We start from the raw sequence: 16,403 nt of genomic DNA, 5'->3' as shown, positions 1-16,403 counted from the left end.
AAAAGACATATCCTCATAAATTGTAGTATCGATAAGACGTGGGATTTCTGCAAGCTGGGTAGAGCATTTTATGAACCCCACCACGTAACGGATACGTAAACAAGCATTATGATGATAATCCACCGTCGCCATTCTCTTTTCTCTCTCTCTCTCTCTCTCTCTCTCTCTCTCTCTCTCTCTCTCTCTCTCTCTTTTAACGTTACAAGTTGTACTGGTTCGAGAAATACCGAGACACACACTAGCTGGACAGATACTCATACTATTTAATACAGAGATGATTCCAGTCGGTGTAAGCAAAACTGTAAGAAATAGCGAGGCAGGTACAAACGGAAGGGCATTAAAAGAACGCCACGTCGTTGAAGACATTAAAGAAACACTTTCATTTTTGTTTTTGTTTTATTACTTATTTTCATTTCAAATACATTGTCATTAACTACGACTATTTCAAAAATTTATTGTTACGCTGGTGGAATTACAATGTCCGCGAGACATATGGGTCAAAACTTTACCTTCCATAATGTTTTATTCTTAAGTCATATTTTGTAAATCTACGCAATAAATAAACAAGTTAAGCAATACATAAATAGCGACAAGGGCCTCGGACGTTTTGTTGTGCCCTATACTAATATCATGCGCAAGTCCTTCCTTCTTGTAGATTACGATTGTTATGAATGCATAACTCAGTTCGTGAACGCCATAAAACGGGGTGATGATACGGCTAGATTGCCGTGGGCAGTGTGCTTCGTTGATCTGAATCCGACTGAGCACGTTTGTTGGTTCACTTGGTAGACTTACACAAGAAACCCCTTGAGTGCGAGGTCGCAAGTTCAGTAGTTCGTTAGGCTCATTTAAAAGTGTTGTGTTAACAGTTATTACAGGAAGAATATTAGCTTCTAATGACTCGCCATGTGCATCAGGAGAGCGACAGGAAATGAATGTCCGAGAGGTGCAGAGATCAACCTTCTATGGAATGTATGTATTACAGTTCACAAAATGGACATCATCGACAATCAAGAAATGTTCAAAACTAACTAGTAACATGCACCATGAACACCGAAAGAAAAAGGGCGCGTCTCAGTGATGATAAATGTTCTCATTATCAATATCGAAGGCGAACTCCTTGGGAGTTACAAACCGTGCAGGACGTTCAGCTAGGTATCCACTTTTAACGAATGCATATAGAATCATACTGACATAACTGAGTGATAAGAACTGATGGAATGTGATGGCATGCAAGCGAATGCATCTACAAATTTTCGCGCCGATTCCGTAGTTCGCTGTGCATCGTTAAGTTGATGCTTCGTTTGAAATTTCGTTGTCTTATGTCTCCCAATTCTGTTGCACTGTTTCAAGTAATGCAAACATCAACTGTTTCCCTTGAAATCACTAATCTACGTCGCGCGAAATTTTATGTGCATAATGCATTAGGTCACTCACCATTGGACACCTCCAGTTGCCTCTCCGTGTTGCCATTAGTAGCCAATATTGTGGTCGCATGGTAGCCAATATGTGCGGCGTCGAATGCCGTAAACATCATTGGCCATTTGCGACCTCTCACTCAATGGTTCCTTGTTAGAAGACGTGGTACTATGAGCTTAGGCACTCTGACGACTGTTGATGCGTTGGTTAAGTTCAACGCAGAAGTTGTACCAATATCACCTGTTTACGAGGTATTGCACCGGTGCAAAGCTGGTAACATCCGAAAATTTCAGTATATGACCCACCTACACGAAAAAGAAACCATTTGTAAGGTATCTAAGTTAATTCAGATTTTACCTTTGCAAAAAGCTTCCTTCAGGCTCAAACTTGTGCAGTCTCGTAGAGGAACCTAAACGGACTATTTTGCAATAATCAAAACTGAATATAAGGCTATAGGAGGTACTGAATGAGCCAAGCGTACGAAGAATGCGTCTGTGAATTAGAGAGAGAGAGGCGTTCGTGTTGTACTCCGCCCGGGATGCACTTTCGTATGTTTCCGCCGCCGCTCGGCTCGGGTTTGTGGCTCATGACGCAGATCAGTGAAAGCTTATTTAGTGTCACAGAAACATCGCACGCCTATGCGACCAGTCATCAAAAGTGTTTTTGGACAAATATGTAAAAAATGGTAGCTATTAGTGTTTGTAGATATTAACATACTAAATTTCAAACTATCGAATATCATACCTTTGGTAAGTTACTCCTAACAACTTTTTCGCCCCGGATTGCTTATCTCACTGCCGTATTTTATTTTTCTATTCTCTCTCAAACTAACATTAGTAATTTTCTGTCCGTTATGGATGTATTAAAACTCGTCAACTGTGGTAATTGAAGGTAATTTACAACCTATAATTGATTAGCTGCAACCAGTTGCTTTTACAGGTGTTTATTTTTCCATGATGACATTTCAAGATGCCTGCCATCTCACCTTCAGATGTGTACAAGTATTTAGGTGTCGCGAACACTGTTCCTTTTGTAACGGAAATTTTAAAGACAGTTACTGTTAAACATTGAAGTACGAAACGATGTTCACGACGAGCAGATAAATGTAAACATATGAAGATTGGGTGAACATAAAATGACCGAAAATGGGTGCCATTCACATCGGTGCATCACCCCATAAACATTAACGTCACGCACACTATAATTTTGACTTGATGCGCTAAAAGCGCTGGTGTAGCGTCACGTGATGAGGCGACCCGAGAGCTTAAGGGAGGGACGTAAATCACGTCCGACTGTGACCAAAGATTACCCACGTCTGCTGCACAGCTTCATAGGTAGCATTTCCATTAATTCTGTTTGTTAGCCAAAAAAAAAATAAATAAATAAATAAAATAAAATAAACAAGTGGAACGAATACTTCGCTTCAAAGCACGATTCACAAACAATCTAAAATAAAGAAAGGCTATATAATTTTTTATATAAAGAGGTGGAGCTCCTTCCGCATGACATGGACAAAATATAATCATTTGCAGACGATAAGTTGTCAATCTTGTAACTTTGCCTAAGACCTCTAAGGTGCACGAGACAGGGATATGAGCAAAACTGTGGGAAGTTAAAAAAAATGGTTCAAATGGCTCTGAGCACTATGGGACTTAACATCTATGGTCATCAGTCCCCTAGAACTTAGAACTACTTAAATCTAACTAACCTAAGGACATCACACAACACCCAGTCATCACGAGGCCTGTGGGAAGTGGAATGAGGTCTGCGCAGCCCCACACTCGCAAAAAACAGACCCGATCACTGGGATTAGTTTCGCTCCACGTGGCACCAGAACGGATTCGGTTGGGTGACTTCAAGGGAATGCATGAGCGAGTCCTCCACCACGTACCAGACATCTTCCCTGATGCTGGGCTGTCGTACGCCACGTTAGTAGTCTCGTTTGCTGTGTCTGACGTCCGTTATCTCGAGAAAATGTTCCACTTTCATCGTGAACGTGCTTGCTGGTAACTAGAATGAGGACAAGTTTCTGACGGTCCTCCCTTTTGTAGTGGGTCGTACACTGGCTATAAGGACACGGCACGTCTCGTTGACAGCAGCCGCCACTGATTTGGTGTACTGGACTCTGTATCATACAGGCTGTGGTGTCGTCTGAGGAGTGAGGTCCTATGTTAAAGTTTGTACCTCACGACGGAACCGCAAGCGAATGACAGTTGCTGCAAAACGCAACCACGAATGACAGACGGTGTCAAAGACGCGCCCTCAAAAGGTTCGATACGCCGCCGCTGCGGTAAGTCTACTCTTTTATAGTAGCGTCGTGTAGTTCACATCTGGCAGCGAGCTAGTGTCATTAGTCAAAACTGTGTACTAAAGTTCATAGTTAAATGAAAGTGGTATCTGACTGTCATTCAGTACAAGACAAAATGTGGCGACGTTACACTACAGTATTATTCAGTACAAGAACAGTTACCATTGTGCTCTGTGACTGTAAATATATATCGTCCCTGATATGGACATGGATTTCTACTAAAGACAAGTACTCTGTATTAAAGTCTTTTACTGAACTGAACTAATATTCTTGATATATTGTATCCGCCCGACATCCTGCAGACGTCAAACCTATTAAACTGTTGTCTACGCTTGCTACGACGTATATAAAACGGGGCATGTATACTCAGCTGCACCGAGTCCTCAAAGTTTCTGATTGTGCTCACATGGCTGTTTCTGTTAAACTGCGCACAACATTACTTGTCGGAGCGACTTTCAGCTTGGCGTCCAAGACAGTTAAAAGACAAGGTGCGGTCCAACATAACCTCTACATATTTTGTACCGTGTCGATCGTGTCGATTGATTCGCAGAAGAGGTTCAAACTTCTTTTTACCTTACCGTTCCTCAGAATAAAAACACAAATTTTTAGCGTGCACTGTTTGAGTTGGCTCCTTTCATGGTTGGTAGAGGATGTCTAGGGCCGTTAGCAACTTCTCCTCTATTGTTTAAAATATCTTGTCTTGTACATTTACAACACGGTCGTTGCCACAAAAGAAAAAAGAGAGAATTTCAGAAGGAGGCTGATCATTCCCATACATGATAAAGAGGGCGTTAACACGTGTCCTTCAGGCAAGCCACTTTTTTCTCACCACTTGCTTCTCTGACAAACTGACAATATAAATAACGCAATAATGCTCATTACTGTAGTCTAACATGAAATGCCAAAGGGAAAAAAACGCGTTTCTACGACGACCCTGGAAGAGAGAAAAGTCAGTCATTTAGGAGGAACGCGAACTTGGGGTAGAGATTCTGATGGTGGATTAAGAAGCTCTGCCGGCAGCCCAGAAGCGCGTGTGTCGGCTCGACATTGCCTAATGGCTGTTAAAACACCACTTACCGCTAATCAGGCAATTTGCTGGTGCGGACGCTTCCGCCGCCCAACGGAATTACATCAGCTGCAAGCGCTCCCTCACAAGTCGCCAGTGACTGCCTACGAATCCTTCACAAGTTTACCTTTCAGCACTTAGCTGACAGGTTCTGCTTACCCATTAAGTTTCGTGCTGCCTTTAGTACGGTGGTCCGGTAGTTTGAGGACAGAGTAAAATCTGCAAAGGGGGTAACTATAACGAAGTTTGTTACGTGAATAAGCTACCGAAGAGCTTTTGTGGACACCACATCACAGTTGAGACTGTAGCATTTTCTAAAATCTTACACTTCTGCCCCTTGCGGGAACAGGTGGGTTGTTAGAGACCTCCGTCAATGAATATGTTGGCGGCATGACCTTCGCGAATTATTTAACTTTCCAACATACTCGTCCTCCACATTTAAACACTGACAAGGTCTCGAACGCCAGCAATAAACAATTATTGCCGCTTCCAACCATTGAGCTCTTGGGCTGTTGTTTTTAACACGTTCGTCGCGCTTCCCCCACATCTGGGTGACGGGTAAGCTTCCGAGGGGCCCCGACACCCACATATAGGTGACACTCTTATTGTTCGAGTTAATAGGATTTGTATTTGGAAGTTTCAAAGGAATTTAATGAAATAATCACTGAAATATAACTATAGAATCTACAACATAAGCATACCAAAAATATACACATAACACTAAGTTTTCTTCATTTATATGTAGGATAACGTATTACATTATACTGTTCCGCATGATGTTCGTTAAAACCTGCTAAAACATTTGAGGTGATTCTGGACAACTGGAACAATAGGTCATAGTTGTTTCTTACGATTCTCTAAATTGTGGGACACGTTCCTTGTTCTATTTCTGTTACTGCCGAGCATAGCATTTTCCTCAGACAACCATTCGGTACAGAGACGTTCCAGAATTTTTTTGATTTCTATTTTTATAACTGTGGCCCTCTGGTACACGATGTGACCATTTATTGTACTTGTTTCTAAAAGCAAATGTAGTGCTAACTTCCGACACCATTTGATGTCTCGTATCGTTGTGTCATACGACACCATCGGGTCGCTCCTGTCGATGCCAGTTTTTCATTATTATGTAGCAGTATCGTCAAACGTTTCTGTTTCGGAGAAAGATTGCGATGCATAGAATCTGAGCTTAGCGTCATAATAGGTGCATGTTTTGTTGGTAACATCCTAACATCGCGAACGACCTTCCATATTAGCACCGCAATACCGTTGTCATTTTCACGTACTCTCTTTTCACTGGGTACATTAGAAAACATAGGCATAATTTTTTTGTTGTGCAATACAGTTCCGACGACGTGTGCTTTGAATTTTGTACATTTAACTGCTGACTCTTAGCTCGTGTAAAGGTTGTCGACAAACAAACTTCGTCCTTCATTTAGCAATTTAGTTGCAAGTTCAGTTTTCGGCTATGACAACTTGCTTTCTTCCGCTGGTATCTCATCCAGAACATACTGTCGCAGACCATGTATACCCGTCGGTAGAGTACACTTTGACACGTTTTATACCATACTTACGCGACTTCGTTGTTATGTATTGCCTGAACATTAGTCGTGTCCTCCAAGGAACCACTGTTTCGTCGACTACAGTATCTTTTCCTGGTGAAAAGACATTATGATAATTGTCTGTCAATTTGTTTAGGAGTGGTAAAACTTTTCCGAGTCTGCTACTCTCACTTATGGGACATATTGCTGCGCGGAAATGGAAAGTTGTAAATAAGGTCCACTGACCAATATCTAACGAGCGATGTCTGTGCTTGACCAATCCAAATCATTAGTCCGATAAAGTTTGTAATTTTTTCGGACATTGCGAGTTTCCATCTAGTCAGTCCAGCATGTTCAGGCATTTCATACTGAAGCAGTTTTTGTTCTGCGCACCTATTAGTATCTGTGACTAAAACGCATATCACTTTTTCGTCTAAGAATAGCGAGAGCACTTCACCTGCGCTAATATCAGACGGCAAATCCATCCGCAACCCACCTTTTCCGGTGAACGGAAATGACTGTTGCCTGTTAGCGAATTCGTTACACTGGATATTGTCCAATGAATCAGCAACAGAGTTCAGTTCCTTTTCTTCGTCTGCAGCAAATTCTTCCAACATATCATCTAGGTCTTCAGTTGCATATGATTCATCCCTATCGAGGTCTGAATTCGATGAAATTCTATTTATCATTTTTCGTCTAAAACGCACTTCTTCGTCATAACTATTCTTCTCACTTCCAATTATTCTTTTACGCGGTCCAAGGAACATTTCGAGGATACAAAGGTCACTGACATGTCTCAAACGTAGTATGCTTCTCGACTCAATGACGGGTCTGGGACAACTGCAGTGAGATTACAGGCAGTCCCCTAGCCGAAATGTTTATCGCTTTCGCCATTTCGGAACTAAACACTTTATTCTTTGTAATGAACCGAGGGCTTCTTTTCTTCTTTTGTTTGTGCAGTTGTCCCGCAGTTTCGGCATGGTTAGGGTCGGATTTGGCGAGGTTAATTTTAAGGGGTGGCCGGATGCCCTTCCTGCCGACACTTCATACCCTCCGGACAGAATTAGTGTACCACAGCTGTCTGCGCCTAGTGTAATCCATGGAATAGTGCAAACGTGTCCAGATGTCTAAGAGTCGTGTGACTGAGGCGGAACGTGGGGACCAGCCCGGTATTCACCTAGTGGGATGTGGAAAACCGCCTAAAATCCACATCCAGGCTGGTCGGCACAACGGCCTACGTCGGTAATCCGCCGGACGGATTCGATCCGGGGCCGGCGCGCCTACCCGAGTCCAGGAAGCAGCGCATTAGCGCTCTCGGCTAGCCTGACGAGTTATAATGAACCGAAGGCTCAGTGGCATTAAATCACCGGTAGCGCATGGGCTTACTCGAGTTACCACGTTGCTGTTCCCGCTCAGGTGTGACGCACGCGAGCGACCATCTCGCGCTAAAAGATGGCTGCTTAGAGCCGACCAGCTGTTTCTATAAAACGGCGCCCCGAAACTATAGAATACTGTAGCTGGAGAGTAAGGCTACAAAATTAGCTTTACTTAGGGAAATAAAGCGAAAAGGAATGCTGTGCATAAAAATTACAAACGGATGATCTTCATGGAGAATTTAATACTTTATATCATCAACTACGAGGATCACCAGACAAATTCTTCGACTACGCGTAATTGAGCAGAGGAGTATTCGACTATCTCATCAATAAATTAAAGAAGAATGGTTTTTTTTTTTTTTTACTTGATCAAGAACCCATAAATGCGGAAGAATGACTACTAAATACAAAAAATGAGCGCAGTAAGCAAAATCTAGCTCTGATGTAACGGTAGCGTTCCTGGTTTGTGAATACGGCTACAAAAAGGTTCTTGGTTCGATGACAACTACTTTCTACACTTTACCTGGCTCAGCTACAATTCGGTATACTAAATTTTATGTATACTGTTTACACTGGATCGCTAAGTATATTTTTAAGGTCTTGCCAAAGTACTTGATCTTTAAGGGTATACACACCTATCCCAGTTTATCACACATATTAAATTCCTAATAAATCACAATGAACAACCATGAAATTTTACAGATATTTGATGTTGCGAACGTAATTCGTCAGCAGTCAGTGTTAAGGCCAAGCGTTTCAGTTGATCTAAATAGTCTATAAAAGTAAAGCATACAAATTTTTTGAAGAGAAAATCGAACTTTTTGTGAAATGATTTGTCCAGAAATATGAAATAAAAAATATTAGGGAAACGTTTGATGCGCTTGATTTTCTGTTCATGATTTCGAGCATCATGCAAAGGCACGTAGGATGTTTCTCTGATTTATTTCTTTCTTATACACAAATCAGTTCACAAAATATTAGACTGATTTCTTTCATTTTTTATTTTCAAGTTTTATTCGGAAAGCATGATCTTACTGACTCCTCGATTGCCTTCCTATTAGTCTCCTGTTCTCAAAAATCCTAACTTTGGTTCTTGATTCGAAGGAAGCCGTTTTGACGTTTAAATACCGCACCAATGTATCTTTTTATGTGCAAAAATGGGCAGGTCTTGAACAGATGAACTTTTTCACACTTCATTTACATCTCATGGTGTAATTAATAAAGTGTCTTGTTCTCGCTCTGCTCACGCGTTTACAAAAACGTATCGTGATTAATCACACGATAAAATAGCCCTTTCTGCGTGCTGTCATTTCCAAAAAACATCGTTTCTATATCTTGAGCCGTTTATGAGATACGACAATTTTTACGACCACTTGATTCCCGAAGCGCAGGAATACCCGCAGATATAACAACCAATGTCTCAAGAATGAAAAGAGAAATCATTCCGCTCTCAACTTTAGATATATTGTTTACATTTTATACGCAGTAATGTATGGCCTTGAATGAACTATACTTGAAGTCTACGAATGTGATTTTACCTCTGCAAATTCTTAAAAATTTCGTGCAGCCATGTGCTCAGTTTCGTGCAGCACTGTAACTATGACGAAAATAACGGAAATAACGGAAATAAATTCAGACCTTTATCGAGCAAAGATAAAACTATAAGATGCGGAAAAATCAAATTTTTTCACCGAATAGTTTTCTTGAACCCATAGCTGCCGTCGCGTATACTGCAATGCTCCGCCAAGAAGACATGTGGCTGTCGCTTCACTGTCGCGCGTGCTGGAGCGACAAGATACAAACACGTTTGAATTCAAACGTCGCTAGTTGTAGCATACAAGAGGCAGCGCCACGGACGTCGCCCATATAGGACACTTCCGTAACCATACCTGCAGTGGTGTTTCGTCCCTTGCGACGAAACGGGCTCCCAGCTCGCGTAAGCGCATGCGCTGTTTTGAGTTTGGGCTGCGATACGCGGCTGATGCGGACGCCGTCGGACAAATGCACCGGTGACTTGCGACTGAGGTGTTCTACATAGCGTTGTCGCATAATGTCTACGCAAAGAACGCAACAAAGAGACACTCACAGAAAGTAATACTCTGTGAGTTAAGTCTCTCAGCATCAGTGTCTTTAGATTTAAAGCATCGTAAGTACAAGGGCGCTTTGCTCCAGTATCACCACTGTAGGAAAATACCACTTTGTCGAATATTCCAAAAGTTTTTCTGTTCAAGGAACTGGAAATGAACAGGAGAAAGTTTGTAGACAAATGCGGATAGTACTTCTTCCACAATTTTGCTGACGTATTCTGTAGAGATTCGGAAGGAAAAAACTAGAGATGGGAAGATTCACTTATTGCTAAAAACCTGAAAAAATATAATTCAGCTAGGCCGCTGTTATAAGTCTATATTTCACGGCATGTAAGTGATATTTTCAAGAACATATGGAGAAACATTACTGCCTCATGTCGAAGAAATAGAAGAGAAAGAATGCATGGAACAGGATCAAATGTCTCAGCGAAGCCAAAGAAATGGGTTCTGGATGATCATTAGTTTTCCTGGGTACGGTTCAACACGAAAGAAAATAAGTAAATTTCTTGATTTTAAGCGTACTACTTTCCTCTGCCGGTAGTTTTCGCTTCTTTGCCTCCGGGAAAAATAATCTGGGCTGTTGAAGCGCTTGCAGGAAATTTAAGGACAGGCGTAAATTTCATTGAATCCGTACGTGTCCCTAAAGTAACAGCATTTTAGTCAATGTTTTACATGATTATATTATACATCTTAACTACTGGTTTTCAGTTAAGTTTCACTGCTGTAGCTCTAATAAAGGAATGTTTTACCGTTATGTAAACAGAGCTAAGAAATCCTGTTTTGCTGACTGAAATGTTTCCGTTCTCGAAAACTGATACTCCTACAGCTATGAAATTTTTACTGTTGTTCTATTACAGCATAGAGATCGTGCAAATACTAACGATAAAAAATTCCGTTCTTATGACTAAATTTAATCTTTCTCGAAAGTCGCTACTCCTACATCTATTAAATTTTTACTGCTGTTTTATTACAGCATAGAAATCATACGAATACTAAAAACTCGTTTCGTCGCCTCTCAAACAAAATTTTACCTCGAATCAGTTTCCTTCCGCGACGACTTCCGATTGGCAACATTTAAGACCCATTTTGACTGTGGATCCATTACAATCAAGGCACGGAGAAAAGAAATGCGTGGTCAGTATTTGTCTAAGTGTTGCATATCGGTAGTTATCGTGGCTCGAAACTGACTAATTTTGCCACCGAATTCACCGGGGAAAAAATAATCTTATTATCCTATCCATTTTGGTTGGTTAACACCGCAGCTGTTTTTGTAAATTACAGTGTAAGAAATACTGCAACCAGCCGCAAGTTTTCTTGAAATGATTTTATTGTATCATTACCAGTTTCGGGCCCATCGTCAGATGCTAGCATTGACTTTTTTTACATTTGTATCATCCTGAAAAGCTCTTTTTCTGGATGACACAAATGTGAAAGAAGTCAAACCGTCTGACGATGGACTCAGGTCCGAAACTAGTAAGGGTATAATAAAATCATTTCAAGAAAACCTGTTGCTTGTTGCAGTATTTCCTACAGCGTAATTTAAAAATAATCTTGTTTGAGAGGTAACCAAATGAGTAGGATTTTTTCTAATTTTGTATTATTATTCTTGTGGTTGATACGGTTTAATTTAAAATTTATTAGTAGTAGACTAAGTAGTTTCAGAGAAAGAAAACTTTTAGTTGGGAAAACAGGCTATTTTAGCTCTGTTTACAAAACGAGAAACATTAAATCTTCAAAGTATTAGAACTAGAGCACGGAAATTTCAACTATGAACTCATAATTCAGATATCTAATATCATATAAAACATTGACTGAAATATTGTTACTTAGGTGACACATGTGGATTCAACGAAATTTAGATGTGTCCCTAAGCTTTCTGCAAGCACTATATTGATACATTTGACGAACAAAACAGAAAATACTTTGTTGCAGATCTGTCTCGAATATTTGACTCTTTCAGTCGCAAGAAAAGCTCAACAGTACTGTTTCAGACGTTGTGACTGATTCCAGAGATAATACAGAAGTTGTGCCCATACCACTTAACCTGGGAGAGCATGAGATGAGAGAGGCACAAGCTCCATTAACTGTTTCATATGGACATAAAACTTCAGTGCAAATAAACAAAGGTCTCAATCCCAGTGACACGAGTTTACGTAAGAGGAAGAAAATGAGTGTTGAGGACAAAATGTATCTCCTGCTAGAGAAAAAATAAAGACAGACTGAAAGGGAGAAAGCATCCGAGAACTGAAAATAAAATACTTAGAGGCGCCAAAGAAGAAATGTTTTTTTTGTTTTTTTGTTTTTTTTGTGAGCGTGGGTATGACTATGAGAACACCCCATCCTACTACTTTAGTTCAGTAAAAAAACGCATATGAAATTTAAGTATTAAATGATGAATATAAAAGTGAAAACTAAGAAGCTTAAAAGTGTGAGAACAACTAATATTATTTGATAATGGTAGGGCAGTACGTATTTCATTATAAAAGTGTTGAACTTTTTACTACATTTTGTAAGTTTCTTAAAAGCAGCTTGCCGTTTTAATGAATACAGTTTATATAAAGTTTTCTCTCTCTCTCTCTCTCTCTCTCTCTCTCTCTCTCTCTCTCTTCGTTGCTGTAAACCTGTCGATGGTGGGAGGGTAAATAAAAGCTTTGATCACAGTGATTCAGTACTATATAGAAGTTATTACCTAAATTATATGAAAAGTGGTAATAAATAGCTATTTTCCAAACGTTTCACTCTTTTCACCTTAAAGAAGAAATTTGACAGCATGTAGCGGGGAGGGGTTCAATTACCATCTGAAAACATTCGTTCTTGACAATAAATGACGAATTACTTAACGTTCCATGATGTGATAAAAGTTACGATTTGTTAAACAAGTAGAGCTGTGACAAAGAGAAGAATTATTTTAATAATTTTATCCAACAATTTGTGTATTACTGAATAAATAAGCGTAACTGCGAGCTTTTCAACTGAACTGACGGTTTTCTTGAACAGGTTGCTTTTTTTCTGTAAACTAACCTCAAAAAGTGTCTGAATTTGGTGTCGTCATTTACAAGGTTTAATAAAAATATTACAACCTTCACTGTAATGTGCCGCAATATCATCATCATCATCATCATCATCATCATCATCATCAAGCTGAGGAGCCACGATGACATGACCGTGTCATTTTCTTCTTGTAGTAAAATATCTAAGTAGTTCAAAATCAGATTCAATTCGACGGCGCATCCCTCCATTCCGTTGCCGCTGGTGTCGCAACTGCGCCTGGAAAAACAGCAGCGACCGAAGACGAAATTCTGTCGTGTCGCCGTATAGCTGGGCGAGCAGGCAGCCTATTTCCTCGGGGGTGTCCGTCGCTGTCGCACTTTGGACAACGCACCTTTATCGCTCCATGTACGTTCCGGCCCTCCGTCAGTTTTACTTGGGCTCCGCATGAAATTCAACTGAATCGCGCTGAGCGATGAACGTGTTAACGGGGCTAAAATAACAAAATTCCTGGGGGCTTAGTCGGGACAGCAGGGTGGATGTTCCCAATGAAATGTTCGTAATAACCCTTGCGTTGGTCTTGCTGTGGGAGTGCGAGCACAATCAGTTACATTAATCACGAGTCCAGTCCACTTTGCTGCGTAGCGCCTGTCGTAGTTCCCACAGAGTGGTACAGTGGGATGCGGCAATAAAATAAATGGGGATGCAATTTCACCATAACCTTCCGTATAGATAGCACCACTGTTAACTGGTTTATCTTTCTCCGTTCGGGAGGGGGGGAAGGGGGCTGTGTGGAAGGAAGGATGCTCCATTTTTCATGGAGGATCACTCTCGCCCATAACTCACACCTGTAATGATCTGCATTAGGAAATCATCTCCTCCACTGTTGCGCATGAAGTGCTGCAAGGATGGGCCCGTTCTGTTACATCTGTGCTCCGATACACAACTTCATAATAATTCAGCCGCTTACGAATGATTGAAGCGATTCCTTCAGAACAAGCCAACACACACGGCATAATGGTATTTACGGATTGTTTCCAAACATTGCAATATGACATCACAGGGAAAAAGAAAACTCCCGAACGACGAGGACGCTCTCTGTTTATGATTCTTCTTCTTGCTTTATTGAATTCTTGTAAAAAAAATTCAACACACGTCTCAGTGAAACACAGCTGTCACTACATTTCACGATGCCCATGCTTCGTGGACAATTCCGTGGCCGACAAAAATAGCATAACTGCTCGCAGTCTAGTCGGGTACGCTCCTGCAACAAGCTTGCCATCTGCACCTGCTGCAGTGCAAAGCTCTCTCAGCAGAACGCTGTGCTATGGCTGAGAGTGTGGATTCGCATCCGGGAGGACCTGGATTCAAACTGATGTCCCAGATTTAAGTTTTGTCGGCGTTTCCCAAAATTTACGAAGACAATTAGTTGTTTCGGAATAACACGGCCAATTCATTTCTCTTCCACATCTTTCCCCGACCCGAGCGGAAATGAAACCATCTTCCTTCCGTGCGACGGATTTGTGCCCAAAGTTTTCATGCTGTTGTGACAGTGCATTGTAGAAAACATACGCATATTTTGTTCATAATTCATTTCTTGAATAAAAATGACTTACTTTTTGATTCACCTTCGTATTTTCGGTGATAGTTGGTTTGATAATGCTGGAGCATAGTTTGTTACATTATATTTGAGTTGAGTTTATTAATTTTATTAAATTTTTGCTAGTGCTTGAGTGCTGGTTCTCAATGTCCTTAAAGGTGTGTGTGTGTGTGTGGGGGGGGGGGGGGGGGATGAGGAGAAAAGGACTTGTGCAAAATCTCACCTAGGACCGGCTTATGTTCCAGTTCATTTTTACTTTACCTGTAATCCTGGCTCTCTTTTAGTTCTATTTCTGATTTTCTTCTGCTTTTCCGCTGAAGACCGTCGTGACGGCTTTCGACCTCCCTTCGCTGGACATTATATGCAAAATTTCGTCCCACAATCTACGTACAGCTATATCTTGGAGCATGCCAGTTACACTAACTCTGTTGCGTTGGACTTGTAAGTACTCGTCGCCGATAGCTTCTGTTTTGTTCAGTACGAAAAGTACTACCTACGTTTTATTTATTTAGCGTATGGCTCATAACATCACAGTAAAAATTACAGAAACAACACGATTTAAGAAAAATCACATGTATAAACAGAACAATAAATAGCAGTTTGTATATAAGGACACCACCAACTGTAAATTTACACTCACAGAAGAGCAATCACAAACAAACGTCCAGCTTAGATAATATGTAGTCCATTGCCTCTTGGGTCGCCATTAGGAAATCCTGTGGGTCAGCCTCATATGCCCTTACTGGGCATTCCAGCACGATGTATTTGACCGTCTGTCTCTCAGCGCCACAGTCGCACGCGGCCAAAGGAAGTTTACCCCATCTGTTTAAGGAATCGGCGCATCTCCCACAGTTGGTTCTGATGCGATTAAGAGTTGACCAAACTTTGCGAGGGCAATCAAATCCTTTTGGTTTACTAAAGATGCATGGCATACTGTGGCAGTTTACTGCTGTTCTGCTCTCCAATTCCTCTTCCATCGGTCATTTATTTTAAAGTTGGTTTGGTGCAGCGCCTGTGCGGTCTTTAGTGGAGGATGCCTAGACCGGAGTCGGTTTCCTCGGATGTCGCGAGTATCTTCATGGATTTGTAATTGAGGGTTGGTCATGATTTTTTGAAATTCTCTAATCAGAGCGTGTTCTCGGCGCAGGTTAGGAGGGGCTATGTTACTGAGAAAGGACAGCAACACTGTAGGAGTTGGCCTGATTGTGCCTGATATAATACGCTCTGTTGCATTAAGTTGGCTATCAACCGTGTGTGTGTGTGTGTGTGTGTGTGTGTGTGTGTGTGTGTGTGTGTGTGTTTGCTGTTGAGCCACACTGGGGCACAGTATTCTGCAACTGGGTACACCAAGCCAAGTGCGGATGTTCTTAAGTTGGATGCTGTGTAGCCCCAAGTGGTACCACAGAGCTTCTGCAATATGTTATTGCGTGTTTTAAGTTTCGCTGCCATTTTCGTCAGGTGTTCTTTGAGTTTTAGTGTCCTATCTAGGGTAACCCCAAGGTACTTCGGGTGTTTGCTGTGATTTAGTATTTTCCCGTCTAGATATACATGTAGTCCTCTGTTGGCCATTTTGTTGTTCAAATGGAAGGCAGATACTTCCGTCTTTGTAGCACTAGGTTGCAGGCTCCATTTTCTAACGTTCTCGCTGAGAATCCCTAGGTCACTCATAAGGATATCTTCGACAGTTTCTATATTTCTGTGGGCCGTTGCCAGAGCCCAGTCGCCAGCATAACCAAATCTGCGCGATCTGGTTACGGGCATGTCAGCGATGTAAAGGCTGAAAAGAAGGGGCGCAAGGACAGAGCCTTGTGGGAGTCCATTATTGAGTTTCATTTGTTTACTTCTCTCATTCCCCATTGTTACTTGGAAGGTTCTATTTGACAACATATCGTCAATGAGGTTGGTTATCTTCTTGCAGGGGACGGCACAGATTAATTTGTACACGAGTCCCTGTTTCCAAACTGTATCATAGGCTGCTGTTAGGTCTATGAATGCTGTAGCTACTTTATGTTTCTTCTGCA

The 16,403-nt window shown here is 41.3% G+C and overlaps 1 protein-coding gene across 1 annotated transcript in view; it reads right to left on the bottom strand.

The window, feature by feature from the left end:
- Positions 1–16,403, bottom strand: part of LOC124556050 (liprin-alpha-1) — a 406,425-nt gene that overhangs the window by 293,039 nt on the left and 96,983 nt on the right. The window lies entirely within an intron of this gene.

The sequence above is a fragment of the Schistocerca americana genome, chromosome X, assembly GCF_021461395.2.
Source record: "Schistocerca americana isolate TAMUIC-IGC-003095 chromosome X, iqSchAmer2.1, whole genome shotgun sequence".
NCBI lineage: Eukaryota > Metazoa > Arthropoda > Insecta > Orthoptera > Acrididae > Schistocerca > Schistocerca americana.
This window is presented reverse-complemented; position numbering and strand designations above follow the sequence as displayed.